Below are 13,460 nucleotides of genomic sequence, written 5' to 3'. Positions count from 1 at the left end.
CACAGTCAAAGGCTTTGGCATAGTCAATAAAGCAGAAGTAGATGTTTTTCTGGAACTCGCTTTTTCGATGATCCAATGGATGTTGGCCATTTGTTGCTAGAGCGACTTTGAGGAGGCCAAGGGCAAATGAGAAGCCACAGCAAGACACTAGGAGGGGCAAAATCGTCTTTAGAATCAAACCCCGTACCCTCCAGAGACACTGAAAGGGCTCAAACATACCTTAACACTCTTACATTTAAGATAAACTAATTATGTTCCTAATTCTGGAATTCTGCCCCAGAGGAGCTGCAGCTTAGTTTTATGTTTGTTTTTAATGAAAATTTCTAAGTAAGGCCCAAATATTCTATATAGAGCCTTTTTAATAGTTGAAATCACTTTTAATAACTTCAGAGTATGTGATATATTCCAGATGTTGTTCTCATTTTACAGGTATTATCTCATTATTGTTGAGTCACTAAATCACATCTAACTCTTTTGCTATCTGCATGGACTTTAGCCTGCCAAGCTCCTCTGTCCATGGAATTCCCCAGGCAAGAATAGTGGAGTGGGTTGCCATTTACTTCTCCAGGGGATCTTGCTGCACTCAGGGATGGAACCCATGTTTCTTGCATTGTAGGCAGATTCTTTACCACTGAGCCACCAGTACCTCCTTTTATCTCTTTAACTTGTAACATAAATTCTATAAGATGTTTGTTATTATTTTTATCTTAGGAGGAAACTGGTGCAGGAAGAGATTGAGTAACTTGTCCAGGATCACACACTTAGTAACTAGTGAAGCTGAAATATGAATAGCCATGCCAGAGCCTGTGCTTGCCAGGATTGTATTATATGGCTACATCAATAGTAGTGATTGTGTTGTAGTAAAATATTGAATTCTGATCTCTGAATTGTGTATGGGAAGGTCTCAGTAAGTGTTTAATTGAACCCTGTAGCTTTTTCTTTAAAGACACATTGACCCAAGCAAAGTGCTCATTTTATTCATTGTTTCATTTACTCAACGGATGCTGATTGAACACTTCCAATTCACCAGACAGCAGGCTGAAGGTTAGGAATTTAAAGGTAGGAAAGACTCAGTTCCATTTCTCTGAGGCTTCACAGCACCAGGTGTCACGTGGTGTGACAAAGGTAGAAGTTACATAAAGTAGTCTGGGGACAGGGAGAAGGTGCACTTATTTGAGAAAGGGCCAGGAATGACTCTGTGCAACGTGGGACTTGAGGTGAAGCTTGAAGATTAGAAGGAAGGAGTTGAAGATGGGGCTGGAATGGAGGATGGGAAATAGGTTAGAGATTTTCTAATGTGATTTCAATTCATGAATTTTATCTTGTAGGAAATGGGAACCCATTCATAGAATAGTTCAGTTATCCCCAAACTTAAAAAATTTTTAAAGTATGAGTATGTTTTAGTTTTAAATTCAGAGAGTGGCAAAACAGGAAGCCTGGAAACCAAGATAAAGAATAAGAAGGAGCAGGCAGCAAACTGAACAAAAATAGGTCATGACAATCAAGGGAGAATTTCAACTAAAAGTTTGTTGAGAACAATGTCAAATATTCTGAAAGATCCTGGATAACACCAAAGATTATTGGATAAGGTTTACACGATAATTACTATCTTCTAGGTGCTGTTTTAAGCACTTTTATAGTATTAACTCACTTAATCATCCAACAACCCTATGTGTTTTAGTCCTTACAATAAGCCCCTGTTATAAACAAGGGAGATGAGGTACAAAACTTGGGCAAAATCATGCAGTTGATAAGAAGCAGAATGGGGATTTAAATTCTGAGGGATCTGGCTTCTAAGTCTGTGCTTGTTACCACTACTCTATTCTATCTCTCTAAAGCGGCTCTGTGGAGTTTAGGAAGAAAGGTTCTCGTTTTTAGTAAGGGCAGCTTCTATGGAGTGTGGTGGAAAGGGAAATAGAGAATACAGGCAGTATCATCATATTCTGAAACATCTTTTAGAAGCTTCTCTATGAAGATGAACAAAGACCATCTCTAGCATCGAATACAGGACTTAAATATTAGGCAGGGCCTGAGGCTTCAGGGTACAGGAGATTTTAATATGTTGTTAAAGGAAAACAGTCAGTAGAGAGGTTGAGGATTCAGGAAAATGGTATTTGATGTAGAGAGGCCACTTACGAGACAGGAAAGGCTGGCGACTGCAGTACAAAGAGGAATTAGCCTTGAACAGAAGGTATCAGAGATCAAAGCAGAGAAATGTATCTGTATTGCTTTGGTCTTGTTCAGAAATGATTAAATCCACATTAAAAACCAGTAACCTGACCTGCCTCCTAAGAAATCTGTATGCACGTCAAGAAGCAACAGTGAGAACTGGACATGGAACAACAGACTGGTTCCAAATAAGAAAAGGAGTACCTCAAGGCTGTATACTGTCACCCTGCTTATTTAACTTCTATGCAGAGTACCTCATGAGAAATGCTGGACTGAATGAAGCACAAACTGGAATCAAGATTGCCAGGAGAAATATCAATAACCTCAGATATGCAGATAACACCACCCTTATGGCAGAAAGTGAAGAGGAATTAAAAAGCCTCTTGATGAAAGTGAGAGAGGAGAGTGAAAAAGTTGGCTTAAAAGTCAACATTCAGAAAACTAAGATCATGGCATCTGATCCCATCACTTCATGGCAAATAGATGGGGAAACAGTGGAAGTAGTGACAGACTTTATTTTTTGGGCTCCAAAAATCACTGCAGATGGTGACTGCGGCCATGAAATTAAGATGCTTGCTCGTTGGAAGAAAAGTTATGACAAACCTAAAGACAGCATATTAAAAAGCAGAGACATTACTTTGCCAACAAAGGTCTGTCTAGTGAAAAATATGGTTTTTCCAGTAGTCATGTATGGATGTGAGAGTTGGACTATAAAGAAAGATGAGTGCTGAAGAATTGATGCTTTTGAACTGTGGTGTTGGAGAAGACTCTTGAGAGTCCCTTGGACAGCAAGGAGGTCCAACCCACCCATCCTAAAGGAAATCAGTCGTGAATATTCCTTGGAAGGACTGATGCTGAAGCTGAAGCTCCATACTTTGACTACCTGATGTGAAGAACTGACTCATTGGAAAAGACCCTGATTCTGGGAAAGAATGAAGATGGGAGGAGAAGGGGACAACAAAGGATGAGATGGTTGGATGGCATCACTGTGATGCACATGAGTTTGAGCAAGCTCCAGGAGTTGGTGATGGACAGGGAAGCCCGATGTGCTGCAGTCCATGGGGTCGCAAAGAGCTGGACACGACCGAGCAACTGCACTGACTGACTGACTGACTGAACTAATGTATTTTTAGAAAATAAATCACCATGTTTATGCTTCAACAATGTCAATAGGATAGCATTGCTATTTTTCACCTCCTCATCTCCTAGGGTATCTCAGATTTTTCCACTGAAGTATAACCAGACAAGAGGAGAATGAACAAATGCCTCAAAATGGCTTCTCACAGTTGTAAAATTCATTTGGGTGTCTCATTTATCATTAAAATTTATGCAGTTTGCAGCCTACCCTACGATCTATATGGGCACTGGAAATAGGAAATTTTTTAAAAAATTGGTTCCTATCATTAATAAATCATAGTTGTAAATGAAATAGATATTTGCTTAGTTCATGAAAAATCTGTGAGACAAATTACTAATTTCCTCCCCCACATTCATGGTACTAACACCAATCAGTGGTGACTTTTCTTTTCCACTTTACAAAACTTAAGCTCAGGTATCTTATAATACCCGCTGTCTGTCAATCAATCAAGATGGATTTTGCTTTGCTGTCCCTGTGCATGAGACAGTCAGTTCAGTCACTCAGTCATGTCTGACTCTTTGCAACCTAATGGACTGCAGCACACCAGGCTTCCCTATCCATTACCAATTCCTGGAGCTTGCTCAAACTCATGTCCATTGAGTCAGTGATGCCATCCAACCATCTCAGCCTCTGTCATCCCCTTCTCCTCCCACCTTCAATCTTTCCCAGAATCAGGGTCTTTTCCAACGAGTCAGTTCCTCACATTAGGTGGCCAAAGTATTGGAGTTTCAGCTTCACCATCAGTCCTTCCAGTGAATATTCAGGACTGATTTCCTTTAGGACTGACTGGTTTGGTCTCTTTAAGGATCTTGAAATTTTCTGAAGTTCAGGCTGCTCAGAAGAGTAAATAAAGTGGGGATGGTACTCTGAAAAGCTAGAGGAAAAAACACAAGGATGAAGGTGGGGAATTAGCTCAAGTGGTAGAGCGCTCGCTTAGCATGTGAGAGGTAGTGGGATCGATGCCCACATTCTCCAGTTTTGGCTCCTTCAACTAAGGAACTCCAGCTGACAACCGCAAATCTTGCAACCTATACAAAGAAATGAGAAAAGCAGACACACACTGCACTCTCCTCGGGGCAAGGATAAGACTGGTGCAGTCAGCCAGTTGTGTCCAACTCTTTGTTACCCCATAGAATGCAGCACACCAGGCTTCCCCGTCCATCACCAACTCCCGGAGCTTGCTCAAACTCATGTCCATTGAGTCAGTGATGCCATCCAACCATCTCAGCCTCTGTCATCCCCTTCTCTTCCCACCTTCAATCTTTCCCAGAATCAGGGTCTTTTCCAACGAGTCAGTTCCTCACATTAGGTGGCCAAAGTATTGGAGTTTCAGCTTCACCATCAGTCCTTCCAGTGAATATTCAGGACTGATTTCCTTTAGGACTGACTGGTTTGGTCTCTTTAAGGATCTTGAAATTTTCTGAAGTTCAGGCTGCTCAGAAGAGTAAATAAAGTGGGGATGGTACTCTGAAAAGCTAGAGGAAAAAACACAAGGATGAAGGTGGGGAATTAGCTCAAGTGGTAGAGCGCTCGCTTAGCATGTGAGAGGTAGTGGGATCGATGCCCACATTCTCCAGTTTTGGCTCCTTCAACTAAGGAGCTCCAGCTAACAACCACAAAAATCTTGCAACCTATACAAAGAAATGAGAAAAGCAGACACACACTGCACTCTCCTCGGGGCAAGGACAAGACTGGTTCTACTGCCCCTTTGGTATGTGTATCTACTCAATTTAGTTGCTTAGTTGTGTCTGACTCTTTGTGATCCCGTGGACTGCAGCACGTCAGGCTTCCCTGTCCATCCCCAACTCCTGGAGCTTGCTCAAACTCATGTCCATTGAGTCGGTGATGCTGTCCAACCTACTCATCCTCTGTCATCCCCTTCTCCTGCCTTCAATCTTTCCCAGCATCAGGGTCTTTTCTAATGCATCAGCTCTCCGCATCAGATGTCCAAAGTATTGGAGCTTCAGCTTCACCATCAGTCCTTCCAATGAATATTTAGGACTGATTTCCTTTAGGACTGATGACAAATTTAACTCAAGAGGATATGAACTAGAAAAAATATCTGTACAAAGTTCCATAAGAATGTTGAAGGAAGTGGGTTATTCTGTCTAAAGGGATCAGAAGAGACTTAACAAAAAGAGATAGCAGTCTATGGCTGTTAGGATCGCTTTGTTCCACAAAATATTCAGAAAGCCAAGTTTCTTCCAGTTCACTGTCCACTATTCTTTCTGCAGGCTGAGGAATAATATCTTTAAGTTGATAAAAAGCTTTTGTGCTCTTGTTGATGTTTGTTGATGTGTTTAAGACAAGAGAAGCCTTCAAAATAAATATAGAAGAAACTTTGGAAGTGGGGATAAGAGAAAAAAAAAGAAAAATCAAGTAAAACATAGTCCAGAAGTATTAATAACTTGTGGCTCAATAGAGTGTTTTGTAAATTAATACATGACACAAATGAGATGCAGTTTCAATTTACTCATTCAGTTAATCATAAATATGAGCGTACATGTGGGCTAAGTCACTTCAGTTGTGTTTAACTCTTTGCGACGCTATGGACTGTGTCCTGCCAGGCTCCTCTCTCCATGGGATTCTCCAGGCAAGAATACTGGCACGGGTAATCATTCCCTTCTCCAGGGAATCTTCCACACCCAGGGATCAAAACCACGTCTCCTGCATTGGTAGGTGGATTATTTACCATGGAGCCACCTGGGAAGCCCCTCAGTTAATATATATCAGACACTAACTGAGAGGCTATGCGTGTAAGGGACATCATACACCGAAGTTGCTTTGAATTAAAGAAATGGCACTTCTCAAGACAGATATGACTGCAGACTCCTTTGTATTCCCTGAAAGAGGTGTGAATCAGTTCTTTATGGTCCCTGTAACAAAGCCACTGGGCTTCTCTGGTGGCTCAGTGGTGAATTCACCTGCCAATACAGGAGACAGGGGTTTGATCCCTGGGTGTGGAAGATCCCCTGGAGAAGGAAATGGCAACCCACTCCAGTATTCTTGCCTGGAAATCTCATAGACAGAGGAGCCTGGTGGGCTACAGTCCACGGGGTCACAAAAGAACTAGACATGACTTAGTGTCTAAATGACAACAATAAACAAATTACCATATGCTTTGCCAACAAAGGTCCGTCTAGTCAAGGCTATGGTTTTTCCAGTGGTCATGTATGGATGTCAGAGTTGGACTATAAAGAAAGCCAAGGGCTGAAGAATTGATGCTTTTGAACTGTGGTGTTGGAGAAGACTCTTGAGAGTCCCTTGGAGTGCAAGGAGGTCCAGTCCATCCTAAAGGAAATCAGTCCTGAATATTCATTGGAAGGACTGATGCTGAAGTTGAAACTCCAATACTTTGGCCACCTAATTGTGGAACTGACTCATTGGAAAAGACCCCGATTCTGGGAAAGATTGAAGGCAAGAGGAGAAGGGGATGACCGAAGATGAGATGGTTGGATGGCATTACTGACGCAATGGACATGAGTTTGAGTAAGCTCCGGGAGTTGGTGATGGACAGGGAAGCCTGGCATGCTGCAATCGATGGGGTCGCAGAGTCGGACACAAGTGAGCGACTGAACTGAACTGAACTAGTGAATTAAACAATACAAATTTATTGTTTTTCAGTTCTGTAGTTCAGAAGTCTAAATCAGGGCACACTCGGTTAAAATCAAGATGTTGGCACTGCTGTGTTCCTTTCTAAAGAATTTGCTTCCTCACTCTTTTCAGCTTCTAGGCTTCCTGCAGCTTTTGGCTCATAGACTTCTTCCTCCATCTCCAAAGCCTGCAATGAAGGACCATTTTCTTCTCATGTCACATCTCTCCAAGCTTTATGTCATTGCATAACTAAGACTATAGCTGGAAACTTTCTCTACTCTTAAGGACTTATGGGATAATTTTGGGCTCACCAGTGTATTTCCTCATCTCAAGGTTGTAACCTTGATCACATCCACAAAGTCCTTTTTCCCATCAAGGTAATAAATTCACAGGTTCTCCCTGTACTGATTGCTGATGTCAGGGGAGGACTCTGACTGCTTGGAAGGAAACAAAGATCATCATTATTGCCAATCACCAGAAACAGAAGTCCAGTTTGGGACTGCACCTTGGTATCAGAGTCACCAAGGAAAACACAAGAACACAGTCAAGCACAGGATAGGACAAAACTTTACTTCCATGGGGAAGAGACAGAGCAAGGTCGGCTTTAGTATGTCTGTCAGCTCCCCATGTCTAGCAGATCCCCACAGCAGCTATGCACACCCCTCTCATGCCACAGTAGGACCACAACCCCTGCCCTGTGGAGTCTGAAATGCTGGAAGCTGTGAGCAGGCCTGAGGGTCACTGATGAACATGTAAGCTTAACAAAAGAAATAGATTCCCACATGGGGCTATAAGCCTGACATAGGCTATGTGGGCTCTTTATCTCAGGTCAGGATGTGTTTCAGGCAGAAGGCCCATTCTTATCTGACCAAGTAGGGATTAAAACACTGTGTACAGGAGACTGCCTTTCTCATCACCCCCCCCCCCCGCCCCCCATTCTACTGAAACAATAGATAAAGCATGTCCAATCTGGTACGACCCTTGTTGCTGTTGTTTAGACGCGAAGTGCTGTTCAACTCCTTTGTGACCCCATGGACTATAGCCCACCAGGCTCCTATGTCCATGGGATTTCCCAGGCAAGAATACTGCAGTGAGTAGCCATTTCCTTATACAGAAGATCTTCTCGACCCAGAGACTGAATCTGCATCTCCTGCATTGGCAGGCAGGTTCTTTGCTTGAGCCACTAGGGAAGCCAGGTAGGAACCTAGTCTACCTCAAGTTTGGAAGGTAGTCTACCTCATAAGTTATGACCAACCTAGATAGCATATTCAAAAGCAGAGACATTACTTTGCCGACTAAGGTCTGTCTAGTCAATGCTATGGTTTTTCCTGTGGTCATGTGTGGATGTGAGAGTTGGACTGTTAAGAAGGCTGAGCACCGAAGAATTGATGCTTTTGAACTGTGGTGTTGGAGAAGTCCCTTGGACTGCAACGAGATCCAACCAGTCCATTCTCAAGGAGATCAGCCCTGGGATTTCTTTGGAAGGAGTGATGCTAAAGCTGAAACTCCAGTACTTTGGCCACCTCATGCGAAGAGTTGACTCATTGGAAAAGACTCTGATGCTGGGAGGGATTGGGGGCAGGAGGAGAAGGGGACAACAGAGGATGAGATGGCTGGATGGCATCACTGACTGGGTGGACGTGAGTCTGAGTGAACTCCAGGAGTTGGTGATAGACAGGGAGGCCTGGCATGCTGTGATTCATGGGGTCGCAAAGAGTCGGACATGACTGAGTGACTGAACTGAACTACCCCATAAGTTGGGTCTAGTGGGTTCCCTGAACAATCTGGCAGTTCACTGGCAGAGACTTTCTGTCGTTTTGAGAGAGCACATTACCAGGATCACCAAGAGAAATAGACCCAGGATTACGGCCAATCCTTGCTGGAGCCTGTTTCTCAACTATGAACCCCAACTGCCAGGGCTGAGGCAGCTAAAGAGGCCAAAGAATGCCATGGCCTTTAGGTATGACATCTAAAGCTCAAGCCAAAACAGCAAAAGTAAGCCGTACAGAATTCGAACCTGCCACTTCACACAATCATAATAATATTCCATGAGATAAATGTCTACATGTGGGGAAAAAAGCTAGGACAAGGTTGAAGATAAGGTTCATTTCCTATGTGAGGCCACTCCTTGAAGATTGGGAAAGCTCTGTTTTATCTAGTACATAGAAAAAACACAGAGGAATAAAATGGGGAAACGGGGAATATGTTCTAAAGGAGAAAACAAGATAAAACCTCTGGGGGTGGAGGATTGTAATAGTAAAATGGAGATAAGTAATTTACTTGACAGAGAGTTGTAAAAATGGTCACCAAACTTGGGAGAATGGATGAGCACAATGAAAACCTCAACAAAGAGATAGAAAATATAAGAAAGTACCAAACAGAAGTCACAGAGCTGAAGAAAACAAATTTGAAGTGAAAAACGCACTAGAGCCTTCCGTAGCGATTTCTTTCCCCGGAGCGGATAGTCTCTTGCTCCCTCTTGTGTTTGTCGATGGTATTGCAGGTTCTGTGGTGCGGCCTCAAGCTGTCAAACTCTCCTTTGTTCTCAGGGGCCCCAAGGCATCCAAAGTATGAGAGTTTGGTATGAGCGCTTCTAGTCAAGTGAGAAAGAAACCAGTCCCTTGGGCAGACTCCCCCCAACCCTTGAAAACTCAGAATCTTTGGCATATGTTCCATTCTTCCCTTGCTGTCCGAAGAGAAAGGCAATAATTTGGTCATTTTCTACTGATCTCGCTGAGTTTTGTCAACTTGGAGGAAAATCTGTAGTGGGTGGAATGCCATAGTTTTATTTATCCATTTCAATGCAGCTGTTTCTGGCTCTGCACAATTTGGGGGTACTGCGACGTCCTAACTGGTTTCTGGAGAGCTCATAAAAGCTTTTTGGACCATATACTCATGTTAAATTGGTGTCTCTGTCAGGGAACAAGGTCCGTGGCTTTCTATTTTGCTATCTTGCTGATGGTCATCCCTTCTTAGCAGTATAATTTAAAGCTCTACAATTTACACATATTCATTTTAGGAGGCTGCCTCTGATGGTAATAAAATATAGCGAGGTTTTGTTACTATCTTCTAGATGGATTTAATTTTAAGCAATAAGTTAATGCTGTATTTAATATTCAAACATTTCCAACATTTGGCTATGCCTCCATCAATTTCTTTCTACTGATTATCAGGGATGGTCATCTGACTGAACACTGGCTTGTTTAGTGACAATTGTGATAATTTCTATCTACAGGAGAGGAGGTTGGGTAGGGGACCCATGATTTAAAAAAATGAATGCATAAATACATGAGAATTTTTTACCTATAAATTCAAGATTTATAGAAAAGATTCAGGAAGTCCAATTCACCAAAAGCTGAAAAGAAATCCATAGCCAGTTACATCACAGTGAAACTGTAAAAGAAGAGGAGAAAAAGGAGAGGAAGAAGAGGGGCAAGAGTACCAAAATGACATTAAAGACTAACAACAATTCTCAAAAATAGAAGAGAGATTGCCTGCAAAGGTGACACTGTAAGCTAGAAAATAGCTCAGGGTAATTTTCAAATTGAAGAAATAAAATAACTCAACTAAAATTACGCTTAGTGACTCTATTTTTGAAGAATGACGGTGATATAAAGATAGCATGAGATAAAAGAACATTTGAGAGTTTATCGCACAGAGACCCTCAGTAAAGGAAATCTCAAGAATATACTATAAAAGGAAGGAAATTTTCATAGATATATTCCTCGGTAAATATTTTCAAAGACACTGCTCTAGACTTTTTGGACAAATTAATAGACAAAAAAGATGAAGAATTTGCATGCTATTAGACTTACAGTGCAAATCATGATGAGAAAATATATAGACAAAAACATGGGTAAATCCAAACACATATTAACTTTTTGAAAAATAATCCCAAATCGTACTTTGGAAAATACGGTAGAACTAAAATATTGGGCAAAAAAAATTACATACATGTTTCAAGGTATGAAAATTTTCTATACATTCATCCAACTGCTATTCGGTGAGAGTACTATCCGTGACTGTTAACTCTGAGGGACCGATGATCCAGATGAACAGAAAACAAGAACACCAGCCAGAGGACAAGCACTGGCTTAGATAATTTCTTTATAGCACAGCCAACAAGTTGATTTCAGTGCCTTCTTAGCGCAGTGGGCAGCGCGTCAGTCTCATAATCTGAAGGTCCTGAGTTCGAGCCTCAGAGAGGGCATTTTTTTTTCCTTTTGTTTGCTTTTCCTTAGGCGCGTTTATTTTCCTTGAGTTTGTTTTTGCATTCATTTACCTCTGGAACGCAGTTTGCTCTGCTGTGAAGTATCAAGACGTGATATTGTGTCAGAGTTTTCTCACGATAACCGTTCCGGGTCTCCATTTAGAAGAGCACTCCGGCAATGGCTGTTTCTCCGGAAGTTCTAGAGATGCTCCGCCTTGACAGCAGTGACGCTTGAGTCTTCAGATTAGTCCCGAAAAACCAAGAAGGGCATAAAACTTCTAATGCTGAAATAATAACCACGAGTTCAAAATATTCTGTCGCTGCGAACTGTACTTCGCTGACTGGTGCCTGCAGGGTCTATGCCCGCATTCTCCGCCTGCGCATCTCCTTGAGCTCTTGGTCGGGAACCGCAACTTCCCAGTTGACTACAGCTCAATACAGATGTAGAAAACATTGGCTTTTGGCGGAGGGGGCAGGGAGAGTCTTTAATTTTTTTTTTTTTTAATGAGCCAGAAGAAGAGGAATATTGGACATTGAAATATTGGACATGTGATACGTCGGATCTTTCTGATTCCTCCCCTCCCCCTCGCCCTTGTATGGTTTCACACATGTCAGAGCTGGAGATGGCTTTCTTAACTGACAAGCCAACTTTGTAGCCAGTGGAGGAAAACAGTGGAAGGGAGATGAGGCGTCTCGAGCAGGCCAAAATGCTCAAAGAGGAAGAAAATCTGTGCGAGGCTGAGCTCGTCATTTTCCATCTTAGCAATTCGATGTTGGTTGTTGTTCACGATCAGAGCCACTTATTCACAGCTCGCGGGTGCATCCAGTAGCTAACTAATAACTTCACGTATTTGCTTCCCATAGGGTCTTTCTCCATATTTTTTGGTTACTTGGGGCACTCGGTTTCAGCCCCTGACAAGAAAGTTGGGGCTTTATTGACCCTGCCCTGCCCTGCGCTTTTCAGGATTGGGCCGCCTTGCGGCCACATGCATGAAGAAACGGAAGGGGAAAAAAGGAATTGGGCATATCCCTTGAGATGACCCAGCTATTCTGCAGCAGAACCCAAGTCATACGTTGGTAGTAGCGGTAGTACTAACCACTAGCCCTCGCTATCCTGTTTTGTCCTTTCCCTAAGAAGGGTCTAAAGTGTCTAATTTCTTTCTAGAGATTGGAAGATTGAAGCGCCTCAGGTGAGTAAAACTGGAGGATGTGGGCATCGATCCCACTACCTCTCGCATGCTAAGCGAGCGCTCTACCATTTGAGCTAACCCCCCACTATTACATTTCGCTTCTCCCCCCCACCCTCCAGTTTATCAACATACCGTCTCCATTATTCCTTCTTTTGGGTGGTCCAAACTTCAGAAAATGTCAAGCCCGTTAATGGGAATCAGAATTTGGGCTAAGGGCACATCATCTCAGAGATGCCCCGAGGGAAGAGCGCAATTGGTACCTACTTCTCTGCCAGGAAAGGAGAAAGTAGCCATAGGAAAAGTTTGACACTCCAAAGGTTCTCGATTCAGATTTTCTGGGACAGAAGAGAACACGTCCCAGTTGGGAGGAGTCACCCAGAACAGTCAGCTAATGCGACGAGACTATCTCAGGGTGATTATATGTTTCTTAAAAAGAGGACCCCCCCAAAAAAAGTGGGTTGATGACTCGTTCCTTTTAGGGCAGGCGGTGAGCTGATTTTTCCCCGGATGACAAGGTGAAAAAGCAGCCATTGTTTCCGCTCGGTTTCGAACCGAGGACCTCTCGCGTGTTAGGCGAGCGTGATGACCACTACACTACGGAAACTCACATTGCAGTCCAGTTTTGAGATACTCAATTCTTGCTGAGGTGGATCATGAAAAGTTTCACATCTACATCATATAAGAGAATAACCAAAACAAACAAATAAACAAAAAACCCTGTTACAAATAAGACCTATCAAAAATACGTAGTGAGATCCTATGAAAGAGAGAGAAAAAAAATACGGACATTGAGGTGTGAGAATAAAGAATCAACAGGATGGAAGGAACAGTCAAGATGGTAGGAACTCCTGTGTTCAGAAATATACCTGTGTAGTAGGAGTGGAGTGTGCGAGTGTGCGAGTGTGTGTGTGTGTGTGTGTGTGTGTGTGTGTGTGTGTAAAATAGACATGGAGAGAAACAGTGATTGAAAAAAGCCAGGACACATGAAGATACATTGGGGAAAAATGTGGGGAGACTTAAAAAACCCTTGAAAAACATGCAGACACATGGCTTTAAAATGAAAATATTTTATGAAACTTTTTTATTTTGAATGCCAAATAGGTAGGAAATGGAGAAAATAGAATTAGAGAGAAAGAAAAAGAAGTTGTAAGACCTTAAA

General features: G+C 42.4%; 5 non-coding genes across 5 annotated transcripts; 3 read left to right on the top strand and 2 right to left on the bottom strand.

The window, feature by feature from the left end:
* The first annotated feature begins 4,209 nt into the window (after window positions 1-4,209).
* Window positions 4,210-4,282, top strand: TRNAA-AGC (transfer RNA alanine (anticodon AGC)). The gene has a single exon. It is a non-coding gene; the product is annotated as a tRNA-Ala (tRNA).
* A 528-nt stretch (window positions 4,283-4,810) lies between these two features.
* Window positions 4,811-4,883, top strand: TRNAA-AGC (transfer RNA alanine (anticodon AGC)). Its single transcript has one exon. It is a non-coding gene; the product is annotated as a tRNA-Ala (tRNA).
* Window positions 4,884-11,038: 6,155 nt separating this feature from the next.
* TRNAM-CAU (transfer RNA methionine (anticodon CAU)) lies at window positions 11,039-11,111 on the top strand. The gene has a single exon. It is a non-coding gene; the product is annotated as a tRNA-Met (tRNA).
* A 1,201-nt stretch (window positions 11,112-12,312) lies between these two features.
* TRNAA-AGC (transfer RNA alanine (anticodon AGC)) lies at window positions 12,313-12,385 on the bottom strand. The gene has a single exon. It is a non-coding gene; the product is annotated as a tRNA-Ala (tRNA).
* A 447-nt stretch (window positions 12,386-12,832) lies between these two features.
* On the bottom strand, window positions 12,833-12,905 carry TRNAV-AAC (transfer RNA valine (anticodon AAC)). The gene has a single exon. It is a non-coding gene; the product is annotated as a tRNA-Val (tRNA).
* Between the last annotated feature and the right edge of the window lie 555 nt (window positions 12,906-13,460).

Source organism: Ovis canadensis, chromosome 20 (genome assembly GCF_042477335.2).
Source record: "Ovis canadensis isolate MfBH-ARS-UI-01 breed Bighorn chromosome 20, ARS-UI_OviCan_v2, whole genome shotgun sequence".
Lineage (NCBI taxonomy): Eukaryota > Metazoa > Chordata > Mammalia > Artiodactyla > Bovidae > Ovis > Ovis canadensis.
Note: the sequence above shows the minus strand (reverse complement) of the source record. Positions and strands in the feature narration are given on the sequence as shown.